General features: G+C 35.6%; 1 protein-coding gene across 10 annotated transcripts in view; it reads right to left on the bottom strand.

Annotated features, from left to right (window-relative positions):
• ZBTB20 (zinc finger and BTB domain containing 20) overlaps positions 1-18,068 on the bottom strand; it is a 726,721-nt gene that overhangs the window by 569,223 nt on the left and 139,430 nt on the right. The window lies entirely within an intron of this gene.

Raw genomic sequence — 18,068 nt, 5'->3', positions numbered from 1 at the left:
GTGGCAAATAGTGTTGGCTTTATTTTATTGACAGATCTAAGACATCCATTCATCATGCTAAAGATTTAATACTAAATGTGGTCTACTACTGGAAATAACACCAATGTCTCTGAACAACCAGCCATATTGACAAAAGTGTGCATAAATGCTAATCAAACTCAGCTAGAAGGAAGGGGAGATGGTTGTAATCTCTCATCCCCCAAATATAAATCTCTAATTCTTTACCCAGGTCATTCTGCCATTGTCACTGGGTCAACAAAACAAATGCAATGAATGAAGGTAAATCTGGGCCTTTTCAGTCAAGCAGGTGGATACATACTCATGAAAATAACACATGGACCAAGAAGATGACAACAGAAAACTGACCATGCTCAGCTCACCTCTATGTTACTAAAGCCTGTGCTGAAGGTTTTCTGATTTAAGATAGAAGGGTAGGTGTCTAGAAATAACCACATAATGATCCTCTACTAGGAAGACATACTGAAAGCACTAGGGAAGCATTTTTTCAAATTAACCTTTCCCTCCCTTGGCCAAGAATGGATTTAACTGTCATAATAATTTCAGGTGAAGGGCAGGAAGAAAGTTAAGGTATAGTGGTAGGCTTGCTATCAACAACTATGCCCTTAAAAGTACTCTGCACAGTCAATATCCTGAAAATATTCTGAGAAGCCAAGAATCTTGATTAACTTTATACAACTATGATAAATTGGACACTGCACCAAAATACACAAGCTACTTAACTTTGCATCTGCCTCAATCAACAGCATGCAAGGGAGAGACCCAATATGCCAAGTCACCATCTCACAGCTTAGGGAAAACTCACTTTGATAGGATGAGCAGAGTGTTTTGCTCTCATCTCATTGAACTTGTTCATTTTAACATAACACCACATGGTTCCTAATATGCACTAGAGGTAACTGTGTCTTTGGATCCAAATGTTGTGAGTGAGCTGGGATAGTGTTCTCTGTTTCTCTTTCTTCGTTGGCATGGCAACAAAGGGCAAGGGTGGTGGTCAGACTTTATACCTGGACTGCTGACATCAGAGCCCAAGGCCTTTCCCAAAAAGAAATTTGGACCATAGTCACACATGGAAGTTGTGAGCTCTGCTTAGGGTTAAAGGAAACTAAGTCATATCAGAGGCAACTAACTCTTCAGTTATTTTGTCTTTTATCCTGTACTCATCAGGAAATTTCAAGATCTCTAAAATACTGCTTTTCAAACTACAGGTTATACTATTATCGGCCTTAAAATTAAGATAGTGGGTTGTAGGCTTTAAAAGAAAAATAAAAGGATAAGGTGGAGTATGATAAGATGGGATAGAATTAGATAAAATCAGATAGAATAAAAAATATTTGTAGGGATCACACATAGGAAGAGTCATTATTGTCTTGTGAAATTTTGGTTTCAGTTTCTTATCTCTGCTTGAGTATACGAGGCCATGATTTAAATGGAGTTCTTTCTGTGAGTTATTATGAAAATGTGTTTGAAAACTACTGCCATAAAGGATACCTATATTGCATATATAGCATTTCTCTACAAGAATACTATTGTCTTTGGGACCTGGTAAAGTCCCTTTTCTAAGTAATCAGACAACATACTGGAGAACTTAAAGTCATCTCTTTCCCCTATCCACTACATTCCAATTGTGCTTTTTGGTCACTGCAACAACCACGCACTTTCAAATGCTACCTGGGAGATGACATCACCCTCTATAATGAAAATGGATCCACAGACATAAGGTCACTAGCTCAATTTATACCCGACCAGAAGCAAGTGGTTCCAAGTATCCTTGTGTATCCAGAGCTTGACCTTCAATGGAAATTGCTTTCTAGGCCCTGATTTCTGATGTATGCACTCCTCTTCTCTGTTAACTACTTATTCTGCAAATTAAGTTTTCTGTTCTGAGCACCCATCAATCTGATAATAAATTCATTAGAAAAATGAAATGAAAAGAACACAACATACATTGCTATTAATGGAGTTCCAGGCATGTCACTCCCCACACAATGTACTAAAAATGGACTCATCTTTATTTGAGTGTCTCCACACAAATATTTGTGCTTTTCAATAAATAGCATTTCAGGAGTGAGGTTTTCCTTAAAGCTGCAAAGATAATTATAAAGCTCTCCTTTAAAGGGCAACCATTAGGAATTTTCACCATCAATTTATATTGATTGAGTATTTTACTCTTTGGAGGATCCTCTATTCTACAGACAAGATCAAAAAAGAAAACCACAGTTTCTGGTCTAAAGAATTTATATTGTAATATTTTTAAAGTTTAGCTATTTCTTACGTCCTGTGATTTACTGTGTGTGATAGTGAGAAACAGCTCATAATGCTTCATTGGCCATCCTTAGCCACAGAACCTAGGAACAGCATAATATATAAAATTTTTAAAATGAAGATAAAATCAGCTGGTAGCTTTCTATTGGCACACAATATTTACATTTCCAATTGAGTGGGGGAATTTTTCTTATTCAGAGAATAATAAAGTCTTTACCCTACAGATTCTTAAAACTTGGTTATCTTTTCCAAGTTTGAAATAATAAACATTTTAAAGATATAAAGAGAAATAGTCTGAATTATCCAGAAATGATAACACTGCACTTGAATTTTTCACAAACTCTACCATTTCGGGCTAGCATGGGACCAAACCATGTGGAACCAAGAATTAAGGAGACCAAAACCTAGAAATCACCAATACTCTGAATTACTCACGTATTTTCCTTCCAAAACTCCAGAGGAAGTGAACTGATCTCTCATTTCCCCTAATGAGCACTAATGGACAATTAGAGATGGACAAGCAAACCTTAAAGGAGTATTTTTAAAACAGAAAATGGCACAGGTTGCTCAAGGCTTACCTTTAAACATTGTATTGGATAAAATGTCAAGAATAAAAACATTAACAAAAAGGAAGAGAAAAGTGGAAATGGGGAATATCATATTGTAGGTTTAAATGATAAAGTGAGCAAAGAAATCTGAGAGAAAAGCCCCCCTTTTTTTAATGAAAAGAAAAAAGATTGCTCAAATGAGTAAAGGAAGGCCATCTAGTAGAAGACCTGGGGTGGTGGGGAGTGAGGGGGAGGAAATAAGGTAGGTTGTACATTGCAAGTGTTCAGTAAAGATTATCCAGAGAGAAAGGAAATCCATTAGATATTGGGTAAGGTACATAAATAAGAACACCGAGGCCCAATTTTTAAGGGATACCAACATCAACAGCAAGGTTTCTTTTTTAATTGTTGTTTTGTTTTGTTTGTTTTTTGTATATCACTGGGATATCAACTAGTAATAAGTAGGAAAATTTAAGGATTAGCTTTACCGAACTAATAATGAAAAATATGTATGTATGCACACATACACACACCATATATATATATATATCTATATATATATATGTGTATGTATATATATATACACACACACACACATACACACACACACACACACACGGAACACTTTAAGGAGATTTCCATGCTTTAAATATACTTTGAAGCACACAAATCAGGAGGCTGTAGATTCAAAGTAATGACAAAGACAATGGTCATTCTAAAATTAATAAGCTAGATGTAGAGTAAGCACTAGCATCAAATTGGTGCTGATTAAGAATAAAACTGTGCCCCGAATATCTAATTAACCTGTCCTTAAAGTGGCCATTTTCACAGAGTGCTGAAAGTACACCGGCAATGTGACCCATCACCAAAAAGGTTTAGAAGCAGCTTGGTAACCAACGACAAATAAAGGGAATATGTACAAAAGGATAAGATTTCTGAACAACAGAAGCCCCACATGGTTAATTACATCTGGGCTTCTTGTGGGGTTAAATAAGCATCTGTAATTGCAGTAACCAGAATACAAAAAAAAGCTTTCTCATAAAATTTCATAGCAAAAATTGTGCAAAGAAATTTTAAGTAAACATGGAATTAGGAATGCATACTTCCACAATCATAGAATTTTCTTAGCTATAAGGAAGCAAAGTGTGAAGTGCACTTGGGCTATTTCCAGATCTTAGCTATTATGAATTGTGCTACGAACATAGGGGTGCATAAGTTCTTTCTGGCACGTGTTTTGGGTTTCTTAGGATATATTCCTAGAAGTGGGATCACTGGGTCAAAAGGCAGCTCCATTTTTAATTTTTTGAGGAACCTCCATACTGTTTCCACAGTGGCCGCCCCAGTGTGCATTCCCACCAGCAGTGTCCCAGGGCTCCCCTTTCTCCACATCCTCGCCAGCACGGGTCATTTGTTGATTTGTTGATGGAGCCATTGTGACAGGTGTGAAGTGATACCTCATTGTGGTTTTAATTTGCACAATATTTGGTCATCTGTATGTCCTCTTTGGAGAAGTGTCTATTCAGGTCCTTAGCCCATTAGTAGATGAGTGGATAAAAAAGCTGCTACACCACGGAATACTATGCAGCTGTAAAGAAGAAGGATCTTGTACCCTTTGGGACAGCATGGATGGGCCTGGAGAGTATTATGCTAAGTGAAATAAGCCAGGCAGAGAAAGAAAAATATCACATGATCTCACTCATATGTGGACTCTAAAGAACAAAATAAACTTATGAACAAAATAGATCCAGTGACATAGAAACATGGAATAGACTGACGAATCTCAGAGGAAAAGTGGGGGGAGGGGGGATTAACCAAAGAATTTATATGCATAAATGCATAACCCATGGACACAGACAATAGTGTGGTGAAGGCCTAGGTAGAAGGGGTCAATGGGGAAGAAAAAGGTACATCTGTAGTTCTTTCAACAATAAAGATAAATTTTTAAAAAAAGAAGGAGGGAGGGAGGGAGGGGAAAAACAAAAAACTAAGTGTTAGTTGCAGATGTGGAAAAGACAAGTAAACGTTTTTATAAACTTTGACTATGGAATTCAAAGTGTCATCTGCACAGCCTTTAGATTTCACTATCCTCTTGAGGTAGTAAAATATCAAACACAGCATCATGGAATCCTGAAGAGCTAGATGACTACCCATATACTAAATATTAATAAACAGATTCAAGGAGGATTAATAATTGCCCAAGGTTAAAACATAAACATCAGAAATATTTTATAAGATGTTCAAATTAGAACCAAAGTTACCATATGAGTTCCCCTGTAGGCATGTGTTGAGTATTAAAAATCACTAGTAATAAAGAATATTTAAGAGTAGGTATTCATATATCACTTTGAACATGGTCCTCCAAAAAAAGAACCTTGAAAGAATTATAACATGTCAATTGCTGTGGCTACAAAGATGTCCAAAATGCTGAAGTACTTTGGATCTAGCCTTGAGGATCTTCAACATTTAGTAGCCTAATATGGGAGAATATGCTTGCAAAGAATTTATCAGGGGAATAGCAAGGGGACTAGGAAGAGAATCAGGAGAGGAGGATTCCATGGAAAATAAGGGCAGAAAACATTTCAAAACGGAAGAAGTGGTCAGCAAGATCAAAAACGCTCAATGAGATCTCATTTAGAGTTAGTTTGGTAAAGGGATAGAGGTCTCAAAAGCAGACTGAGTAAATTGATGAATGGATTGGTGAGGAAATGGAAACAATGCATGAACTTGTCTTTGGAGAAATTTGAGTAGGCTGGGAAAAGAGAGAGGACAGTAGCTAGTAGCATTTTCTAACTTTTGTAAATGACACTAAAACTCACTAGGAAGCTGACTCATTCAAGACGCCTCCATCATCTTTCATACCCATTTGATCTCTATGTAGCGGAGGTTATATCTTTACACTCACATATATCATCTTACATTCATCTTTCAATGATTCACCAACAGGGATAGGATAAGATCCAATTTCCTTAGTATAGGATTCACGGCTCTTATCATCTGACCAGCATTGCCATCTAGCTTTACTTCTTACTTCCACCTTAAGATGCAGCTATACTGAGCCAGTTACCACTGCTGAATGAGCCAGGCTTTCTCATTCTCCTGGGCCTTCATGCACACTGCTGCTTTTTTCTCGAATGTTCTTCCCCGATGCAATCACCTCCCTACCTCTCCTTCACTTACCAACTCCTACTCCTATTTCAACTCTCCATTCAAGTATTATTTTTAATAATTCTTTCTTGATTTCCAAAGTAGATTCCTGTTACTACTATAACTTTTTTTTAGGCCCCTCTTAAGGTATTAATACTTACAGAATTCTTTGGTGTTTGAGACCCCAACAGCCCATTGGTCTCTTGAGAGCAGACATCCTACATTTTCATTTGTATATCTCTATGCTTCACATATAGTTAGCACTAATAAATGTTTTTTAAGTGACTAAAAGGATGGATTTGTTACTAAAGGTATGGTACAAACCCAAAGTATAACCAGCTTTAGATTGGGGTCATAGATGGGGTACACATAATCGGATACTAAGTGAAACTAGTGATTTGTGAGTCACAGGTGAATTTCTTTCCTTGAAAATTTTATGTACTTCAAAATTAAGACGAATCACATTCTGATGTAAAAAAAGTTCATGGAACTACCTTTCAATTTGGTGGCTCTCCTCACTGACCTCAGCTTGTCCAAATTTAAAACTAGAATAACCTAAAAAATGTACTGCATACCTGTAATATCCAAAGCACTAAAGAGGATATAAAGTTATAAATGATCCCTGCTCCCACAGTTTATAATCTGGTGGGGGATTTAAGACGTGGAAATATATACTGCTTTCAACCACCTTCAAGTGCTATTTGGGTGATAAGTGACATATAAGTAACAAGAAAAGGTATACAGGGTGACCCTGGATTAAATGATGATTTGGTTAATGCCCCTAAAATGAGAAGACACTTCATCCTGAACTTCAAAGCCAAAGTATCTCTCCTACTTTAAATAAGTTTTTAGTGTCCCCATACTTAGAGACAGTCGAATGGCCACAGGTAAAATGACTTTGCATCCAATTAAAAATGTATAATAGAAAATATTAGAAATTTAAAATAAACAGGCAAGTAAATAAATTATTTTTAAAGGATTCAGTTTAAGTATTTTAAGGTACAAAACAGTTTTGTCCTTTCTTATTGCTATACAGGATAAATGGGTGATTAAGGGGAGTTTAATGATTTTTCAAGGCTCATTCAAAAATCTTGGCTTGCTTTGACATGTGTTTAAACTACAAACTTGGCAGCCTTTTTTCTTCCTGAGGGGCTTATATGTTATTTGGGGTGTTAGTGTGTTTTTTTCACTGAACCCCAAAACTCAGTGTCTGTTAACATAAAACAGGAAGCTATGATGGGGATAGGAGAAAATCCTGTTATTATAAAATCTCTATTCTTTTTTCTACATTTAAACTTTAAAAGATTAAAAGTAGCTAAAGTATCCCTTGGCCAAACTGTGTCTATTATCTTTGGCTCTTAGACAAACATCTACATAAATAAGTATCAACGTGGGGGACGATAGTTTGAAAAGACCCCACAGGTGGTCATTTTAATCTCATTTTCTCCACTTCTGGAATCACGGTTCTCCTTACTTAAGCAGCTGTACTGCCTAGTGACTCACCTATTTTTTTTTTCAATAGTATTGTTTTTATTCTTTGGGCTTCAAATTTTATTCCAAGCTATAGAAAATACACGACAAATGGTCAGTCTCTGAAAGTATAGGCCCTGTGATTTTAAGAAGAAATTCAATATTCCCCACAATCATGCTTTTATCACCATAATTCCCAGTCAGACCTGTTACAAGCCTGGAAGAAGATCTCAAAAGAACTTACTAAGAACTGAGCTCTTTCAGGACGAAAAATAAGAGGCATCGGGCTATAGACCTTGTGAGGCTTCTGCATTTTGGTTTAATCAGAGACTTTCCAGAAGTCTAGAGATTATACATCTCAACAAACAAACAAATAAACAAACAAAAACAGAAGAGAAACTTACAGCTAACTAGTTCTGTAAACCAAGGGAAACACAATTAATTATCTTAAGAGATGCCTTATGGGGTCACTGTTTCACATGATAAAACAAGGAGACTATGAGGACAAGTCTGGTTAGCGGTATTGGATCACTGTAATTGTTCTAACTCATGAATCTTCTTCAAGGAAAAAGTCAGCTCCATTTCTGTTTTTAGAAATCCAGTGTCTGTAATAGTGCAACTGATGACAGCCTTCCCGTTACCCTCACTAAAGAGGGAACCCTATAATAAGAGCTTCCCAAAATGTCAAATACTTGTCTCATAACAGGGCTCCTTTGTTCATTTACCATGTCTCTTTTGATATGCACAGATAATAAAAGTTCATGTAAAACTAAAGGTAATATAGAGCAGAAGCCAACACTAATTCTGTATAAATATGTCTGATTAATAAGAGTGCCATTGTCATGGTTATTTCATAATGTCACGACTGTTACGAGAACAGAGGATAGTAAAGTACTCTTACTCGAACTGTTTTTACTCATCCTCTGTCATCCAACCAGTTTTCAAATTTTTGTTCAATGGAGGAGACGAAGGATAGATTTTTGTCCATTAATTATTTCTTTTTCATTAGTTCATCTTATGAGCTGTGAAACTAGCTTTAAATTCAGGGGGGAAAAATTAAGGGTTTTATTCTAAAATTAAACCTCACATCCATTAAATAAAACTAAATACATGTTCCAGGCTTAATTTCTAGGCTCGCTTTTCCACATGCACAACTACCATATTACCCTGGTGCTCATGAGCACCTGAAAGATAAAATTTAGCATCACAGCACTACGCAACCTGGTTAGGAGCCTAACATGTTTAAACTAAACTATGGTTCAATACAACAAAACGTAAGTAAGGTTGTATGTGGGAGTCCGCTGCAAAACGTAGAACCCCACCCTGGAGTAATAAGGAAATCCAGAAATGAGTATATGGTTGTTGTTTTTTAAATATTTTTATTGATTTCAGAGAGAGGAAGGAAGAGGGAGAGAGAGAGAGAAACATCAATGATGAGTCACTGATCAGCTGCCTCCTGCACGCCCCCTACTGGGGATCGAGCCCGCAACCCGACTGGGAATCGAACCGTGACCGCCTGGTCCATAGGTCGATGCTCAACCACTGAGCCAACACTGGCTGGGTGGCTATTTTAAAAGTATACTTTGTATTTATGTTCTTATATCTAAGCATATAACATGCCTTTCTAGGGCAACGCTCAACCACTGAACCACACCAGCTGGACTATATGGTTTCTTATTGGAAAGGAAATAGAAAACAAGTAATAGATAACAACATATATTCAGGGTGAATAGACAGGCTGATAGATTTTGAAGACAGTTCTAAAGCTGGTAGATAAGTTTGTATTGTCATTACTCTGCTTTTCTCTTTAAATTCTTATCTCCCAGATCCTGGCCTCCCCCCTTGGGGCAGCAGTATAACATAAAAACTTAACAGTAGATCTTAAATTTAGCTGACATTTTTATATCTTTCACAACATACTCTTTAGATTGCACCCAAGAAGGAGATTATTAAAGAGTAGCGGGAGACCAGTTACCAGACCATTTTGACTGAACAAAAAACAGCACTGTACCTTCTGACTGACAAATCAAACATTTGTACAATCATCATAATCTATTTCATAAATAAAGGGCTATTAATGACTGGGGGGGGGAAGGAAAGAGATTCTCTTTCTCCCAAGCCCCTTCATCATCTCAAACCCCAGGTTAGTTTGAGCAGTGGAGGAAGCTACGCTGAGAAAAGTGGACCCTGGTGACATGCAGTCTCCTGTGAAGCAGTCTGTCAGTCAGAAGGCAAGGACACAGTCCTGTGATCATTTCAGCCTATTTTTTTTTTTTGTAGTAATTAGCCAGAGTTCCATTTTGCTAGGGTTGGCATCACTCACAGCTCACTTTTTTTTTTCTTTTTTAATTTAGGCTTTTCTTTCCTTTCCATAAAGTAAATTTACATATTTTCAGTCTCTCGATCCCTTCTATGTTTTATTTATGAATACAACCCTTCTTGATGGTAACTTTAATGTGAAAGAGGTAGTAATTAATGTCCCAATCTGCTAGGTTAATCCCTCTCCACTCTCTCTACAGAGAAGTTTAAGGTAAGTAACAGTTTACAGTCAATATTAGGTTTAATTACGCTTAATGAGAGTTAGTTTCTCTGTTTACTAACTGCATTTAGGTGTGTGGGTCCTGGCTGAGTTTTCCCTTGGCCTCATTCTGATCTGTTAATAGGGCCACAGTGTACCGTATACTTAGTGCTTAAACCTATAAACTGCTCCTGGTGAACAAAGCAAGTAAGGCACCTGTTTCAGTTGAGACACCATTAAGCAAGTGCAGCCTTCACACAACTGTATCTTTCTTTGGGAAGAGAGCTATTATTTTATACTGCTTTCCAAACAGATCCATTTGAGAGGCTAATTATTGCCTAAATTTCAGATCTCGGGTAAGTCTACACAGAAAAAGCTATTTCAATCTAAGTATAATCATCAATAGTAGTTTGCATAAAATTAGAGTATCTAACACTTCTAAGACTTTCAGTATTAATCCTTCAATGTTATCATTTTGAGTGTTAAGATCTAAAACTATGTTGACAAGTCACTGGTTTTGGTTTTGGGTTTTTCCCCCTGAAAATTTCTTTTTCTTAAAATTGTATTTAACCTTATTATAGTATATAGGGAAAAGCTTCTGTTTCCTTACTGAGCTATAAAAATAAGCACCAAAACAAATACCCAGACCTACGGGAAATCATGTAGTGACCCAAAGGAAATTTAGTACACATAATTTTTAAAGGATCCTTTTTTGCTGTTTGTGTTGTAGATAAATTCTGAGTATAACTGATAGATATAGTTCCTCTAAGTCTGATAGGCTAGTCAATACAATAAACATTTACTGAGAAGCTGGTCTGATCTAAACACAAAATGAAGAAGGTATATTCCCTCCCCTCAAGAAGCTTACCATCTGGGAAAGGACGTAGGCGTAAGTAAAAACTATGGCACAACATGGTAAGTGTTATACTCGTGTGCATAAATGTGAAGGAGATCCTAAGGAAGCATGTGATGATTCTGCAGTGGGGGACAAACAGGCCCCGCGACAGACACAGCACTTCTCTGGGTTACAGAAAGGCCACAGCAGGCCGAGTGAACATGAAGAACAAAGGCACAAAGCACGGCAGGACACAGTATTAAGGCACCAAGCAGTGCAGTGTGCGCAGAAAGGATTGTGAGCTGAGGGAAAGGACGTAGGTGAGATAGGAAGAGTGGAAGGGAAGTTTCCAAGTTAGATGCTCCAAAAAGTAGGTTAGGAGCACATTTTTTAAAATTTCAATGTCTGTCCTGGCCATTTAGCTCATCTGCTTAGAGGATCGTCCCGATATGCCAAGGTTGTGGGTTCGATCTCCAGTCAGGGCACATAACAAGAAACAACCAATGAATGTGTGAATGGGCGGAACAACGAATCGATGTTTCTCTTTCTCTCTCTATCTCTCTCTCAAGGAAAAAAATCAATAAATAAATTTTTAATAAAAATTTCAATATCATCCTATATTAGCTATTAAGTAATATGAGAAATAGGAAAAGGTGAAGAAATATACTTACCAAACAAAAATGAGATCATTATAAACCTTGAAAATTAAAAAGAACTTTTCTAAGCCTATTGATCTCTGAAAACTATTTTCATATTTCAAAATCCCCGTAATGTATTTACAAGTTCTTATGTTCAGTTCAAAGATTTGTTTTTTGCCATGGGAAAATAAAATTCCTAAAATGTTATCTACCTAAAAGATTGGATGATTACATATTAACAGAAGCTAGTGGGGAGAGAAGCTGGTAGACCCATATCTCAGGGCATTCTGGGAAATCTAAACATGATCTAATGTAGTTGGTGGACTAGAAAGTGTTCACAATTAGTTTCAAAAACTTTTTTGCCTTTTGAAAATTTTACCTTTAGTTAGTATATCCTGACTTTGCTTTTAGAAAAAGAAAAAAAAGGAGGTAAACATTTCCTTAAAAACCACAAACTAGTGGGTCTAAAAGAAAAATTGTGCAATACAAACTATGTACTTAATCAGAAAAGATCCACACATCTGGATGTCTTTCCTCACTTAGCTAAACTGAGCTTTCTGCTATGTCCTTCCCATCGCAGTTTATAGTCTCCCCTTCCATGCTACTTTGAACCACCCTGACAACTTTCATTACTGTCAGACACTGGGCATTCATAGGCACCTACTTCCCCATCCCTGCTCAAGGGAAAGAAAAGAAAAAAGCCTAGATTCAAATGGTAATGAAGTCTCTATCATCATGATAAACATATTTAAAAGTCAGTCTCATCCTGATAACCAGTTATATAAAATAAGTATAATCTTTGTGTAACTCATAAGTTATTATATTAAAATTTCTATAGGTATGTATAACAGACTTAATGTACTGCTAGAAATATGCATAAATATATTTCAATATAGCATACATATCCAAGCCAGCTATTTATTATATTTCAATATACATACTTTTATATATATTTACATTTCAGCCTTTATTCTTGAAAGTTAAAGGAAAAATACTCAAGCTGTTTTCATAACACCAATTCTAAATGAAATAAAATGTCCTTTAAAAACTATAATTAATGGCTGCTGTGTCAAACAGTGAACCAAAGGGTCAAACCTTATAATTCACAGTTTGAGAGGTCATAGCTCAAATTATAACTTTAAAAAACTGATTATCTGTGAGTAATTTGACAAATCCATCTAATATACTCTGAATGAATATAAAATCTTTTTGAGAGTAAAAAGAATGTATGTCCAAGTGGACAGCTGATGGAGGAAATGGCCTTTTTACTGAACAAGGCTGAAGTCCAGCATAATGACTTGGAATGCCTTTGAATGGGCATGCAAGGCAGGAAGGCCAAACAGGACACACATCCAAAGAGAACATAATGAACAATCTGATCAGAACACAAAAATATTCCTCACACGTGTCCAAAGAGAAGAAGAAATAAATATACATTTCCATCACCTGCTCTTCCATCACTGTTACTACAACCCGATTCACAGAACTATTAATAAAAAATATTTAAAAGAAATATATTTTTTGTAATCTAAAAAATGTTAGAAATTATTACTATGATTTTTCAATTTGACATGTGAAAATACATACTGAGGTTATCTATATCATAAATAGTAAGCCAAGGTTTACAAAACTTTTCTTTATCATTCACCTTGAAAGCAAATATCACTTCACCAATCATCCAAGGCCACATGTACCTTAAAACATAATCTGAATTAATTTGGCCTGCCTGCTTCTTTGAAATCTAGAAGTGATCTACTATTAATAAGGCAGGCCATTGAAGATAATTCTTCCACTGTAGACCAAATTCCCTAACCTGTGCCAGAATTGAGAAGTCCAGCAAATTTTAATTTTTTAATTTAATTTTATATCTATATTTGTAATGTTTATGAGTTTATTATATTTTCCTATCAGACTGTAAGCTCCACAAGGTTAAGGACTATGTCTTTTTTGTTCAACAGTTATATATAACAAGTAGGAAGTTCCTGGCACAGAGCAGAAATTCAATATACACTTGCTGGAGGGTAGAAAGAAGGGATGGCGTTAAGGAAGGTGGGAGGCCTGTGGTTAGCTAATATCCTCTAGCATTATTTCTGTGATTATGGGGAGAAATTTTTTTAAAATGTACACTCTACTTAGCTTACCTACCCAACAATTCACTGATTCATCCACCTATCTTAGAAACCAAAAAGATTTAAACAACATTAAAAAATAAAATAGATGAAAAGTGAAAAAGATAGAAATTAGAATAGGAAACAAAATGTTCATATATGTATACATGTAAAGACAAATCACAGGAAACTTGCTTTCTTAATTTCTTTAGGTTAATCTTATTATAACCACTATTACAATGCTTTTATTATAACAAAACACTAAGAATATTTACCACTTCCTCACCTGGCCATGCACTACAGCCGCTACATAACCAGGTTCCTTGTATCATGAGTCATAGACTCTACTGGAGGAAACAAGTATTCAATTATAATAAAATGTAATAAATAAGTTAAAATAGTAATAAAATAGGTTTCTGTGAGAGAACAAAGCAGGATTCTTCTCTGAACCAGCAAAAATGCTTACATAGTAATTGCTGTACTTTGATGCCACTATGTCCTGTTCCAAGGGACTTTTCTGATACATGTAAACATTGTTGGCTCTTGATGCACAGGGAAATATTACTAAGTACAATTGAGATCTGAACATGTAAATCATTCTATCATAAGAAGACACATTTGAAAAATGGGGTTTTTCTTATAAGTGAAAGCCTAACTGATTCCACTTAGCCTGGTAATATGTTTCCATCATTCCGTTGGACCAGCCCACACATATTGGGCTCTTGATAGGTCCTGGGCTCGACCATCTGGCCCTTTATTTACTTTATTCTTTTTTAATACTGACAAGTGTATTAGTAACACTTCCATGATCACTGGTAAATATAGAGCCAATGCACACAACCAAGATTTTCCCTAATTCTGAAAGTCACTAATTAGTTGTGGGTAGGGGTTGGGGAGTATTACAAAGATATGTTGAGCGGTACTACAATAAGTAATCTAATTCCCAAGAAGAAAGCATGTTAATCTGCTTCCCACCTCATTAGAGGAATAAAAAACATCTTGTCATCACTAAAGGATATAAAGAGAGACCTGAATATTGGAGGAAATGGTAGATAGAGAGGAAGAATTAATGCAGCATTCAGGCAGGAAACACAAATCCCCTACATATCGTGGACAATGTTCATGGTTTCTCTGGATATCTTTTGATTGCTCTATTTATCAGTGTTTTTCATGAGCATAGTTTATTCAATTAATAAACACAAGCTTCCAAAGAAAACAAATCAGGTAAATGAATCCTACTTAAATGAACTGATCGTTCCTCTGGTACTTAAGGTATACATTAGGCAACTTTGAAAGCTGCATTAATCTTTTCAAACCAGCAAGGTCTCATTTACTTGAGCTTCACAATAAAATACAGTAGGCTTAAAAGAGAGAACACAGTTTCCAAAGGTGCTAAAAAGTCATTTAGAGAAAAGATATGGTCTAATTTAAGTCTGAAACTTGGAATTCAGGCATTTTAAGTCTATTAAAGAACATTTATTTTACTTTTTTACGATATTAGTTTTGTTTTTTAATGAGATATAGTCTAATACTTTAATTTTCCATGAGATTTAGATTCCTCAAAGAACCTCAACTGATTGTTGTGTGTGTTAATTCAAGCATCAAGTTTAAAGTATTATAACTCATCCCTGAAACTAATGATTTTGAGTAAGATGGAGTCCATTGTCCTCATTTCTAAGATCAAACAATGGAATACCAAGCAAAAGCCTTTTAGAGATTATTTTTGGTTTCAGTCTATCTCCTTTTTTCATAGACACTTTGGGAAAAGGATGACATTCAATTATAGTACTTACCCCAAACAACTAGAATCTCAGCTAAAAACTTATAAAGCTGTGGATTGTGAAGTAAATATTAGTATTTCCTTAATTAAATTCTGTAACTAATAAATAAAAGTTAATTGGTTCACATGTGAAAGAAAACTGATGAAAGGTTGAAAAACAGAATAAACAAGGGGAGGAAAAAAGCACACTGTTTAATATCTAATTTAAGAACTGTCAAAGAAGTGGGGCATGTCTTATTTACTGGTATGTGAAAAATAAAGACTGGATGCTTTTGCACACAAATAAATGCAGATAGAGAAACACAATAGAAGCTTTGTGTTACAATGGAACTTAAACTCCGCTGGGCAGTGATCAGCTAAGAAGGAACAGAGACAGCTACAATGCAATGATTAACGAGCTGACAAATCTATTATTCATGACAGGTATGTAAGCAGTCAGGGCAGCAGTGCTGGTGTCCTCTCCTCACCAAGCAGCTTTGCCAGTACAGACTGGATGCCTGGAACCAGGCATGACACAAAACAATACAGCCGATAGCCAGCTACGGGGAGATTCAGCACAATCCAACTCCGGTTCTCAACAGTACTAGAAATCTCTATTGAATAATGATTGTGATTGGTGTATATTGTATTTACAGTATGTTGCCCAGCACTTACCTCTATTTATCTTACTGTGCAGAGCAACTTGCCTGAAACACCTACCTGGAAATTCTCAGTATATTACAGGGGGGGAAAAAGTGACTTTATCAGTTGGCAAAAAATGTCAGTTGATAGGTATGACCATCATGTCATTACATGAACAGATGGTCAAAGTGAGTTCATTTCACTGACAGTATATTATTGGGTCTTTTTATCCCTGAACAACCAAACCAAACAAAAGTACGACACAGAAAAGGCCATTACGCCTTTCCGCCTTTGGTTGGCAGCTTTATCTGTGAAATATGAAAATAAAAAACCAACACAGACTGTGATCCTGCATAGTACCATTTCCACATAACATTTAATTGAATATGTAAGTATTCATATTCAAAAATCATCTTGATATTTGTGAATATAAAAAAATACAGGGGATTTCTTTTTTATCTTTCAACTCCATGATCTCCAGTAAAAGGAGAAAAATAAAAGTTATATTTCTTATTCTTCAGTTTTGTTTTTTATGTAAGCAACAGTTTACAGGGGGGGGGAAAGCGAGTTATAATTCTTTCTTGTTATTCAGGTATTTTAATAAAAATGTTAGAAAAAATATATTAAAAAAAGCAATCCTCATATTAAAGTCTATTTCTCTTTGAAAGGCTATGCTCTCTCTGTGTATATATTATTTTTACTGAATAATTTTAAATGTAAAGGCTGAAATATTCATAAACAAATGAATGGTCTAGCAGGTATCCAATCACCAATTACTATGTTTTACACCTTGAGATCTCTTGAAACACACACACACACTGCTATATAGACTCAGTATGATAGCTTCATCTCTATAGTCAACCCAAAATATAAAATATTATCTTGATTTTGTGAAATAAAAAATGTTATGGGGTAAAGGAGAGATAAAAATTAATAATATATTTCTATCTATAATGGCTAATAGTAAAAACAGATGAAAATGTATTGCTAAAATGCATCTACATATATGGTTATGAAAACTTAGGTGCAAGGAGAATACTGGTTGCCTACCTTCAATAAGAGCTAATGAAGTATGAGCTTTAAGATACATCTTTAGTACTTCTGTGCCTTAAAATATTGCTGGGTATTAATTTTTCATCAAGTTGTCATTTTCTCTGACATTTGGTTTTATTAATCAAGGCATTTATCATTAATTTGTAGAAAATATCGTAATTAAGCCAAATAAAATAAAATCCTTAAAAGGTTAAAATTAGAAAGCAGGTGAATTAGAACTTTGACATTACCCTGTTGACATACAGGAGCTTTTTGAAACTACGGAAATCAAGTTTTTGCAGTTAGTTTGGTGCCTCAATCTTGGGGCCGGGTAGGTTTTTTATATGTTATAAAGATTTGATTTAAAGCTCTCTGACAGTTTTGACATTCAGGTGAAAGTACTGCTGCTGCATTTGGAACAATTTGCATATCCCACTGCTAAATAGAATGTTTGAGGTGTGCACTGGTGTAAAGAAATTAAAAACAAGCTATCACACATGCTTAAGTGTATGTATTCAAAAAACTGATGGTTGGATCACACCGTCCCATCCCCCTCCAATGTAATCTGTGATTTACTGTTCTATAATAAATTACCCTACCATGTTATTCTCACTGGAAGATCTAACCATGCATGTAAGAAGCAAAGTAATTACAACCCCCTCTTGTCTAAGAAACCTTCTTCAATCCCTATGAGCTCTTTATACACAATGAAGAGACACAAGTTGATTGTAAACTTCTTGCCTGAAATTCTGGACTTTAGTAGCCATGAAATCTCATCTGAACGGTTTTGGTGTTCCCAACAAATGCATTTTTATTTTTTAGAGTCTTTTACAAAGCTCATTCTGATGAGGAATAGGTACTGACTTTTTGGCTTTGAGCCAATATGTCTATTTAAGAAAAGGGAAAGGTATAAAATTAGAAGAGTTCCAAACTGATTTTACCAAGGGGAGGGGCCATAATACATTCCCATAGATGGAGGAAGGGGTACAGCAACATCAAATTAGGCTGAGATTTTCTCAGATGACACAAGCTTTCTTCTTTTTTGACTTATAATTTCAGATTATTTTTTAGGCAGACATAGAAAAGGATAT

The sequence above is a fragment of the Miniopterus schreibersii genome (genome assembly GCF_964146895.1).
Source record: "Miniopterus schreibersii genome assembly, chromosome: 5".
Lineage (NCBI taxonomy): Eukaryota > Metazoa > Chordata > Mammalia > Chiroptera > Miniopteridae > Miniopterus > Miniopterus schreibersii.
The sequence above is the reverse complement of the archived record's forward strand: the minus strand, read 5'-3'. Positions and strand labels throughout refer to the sequence as shown.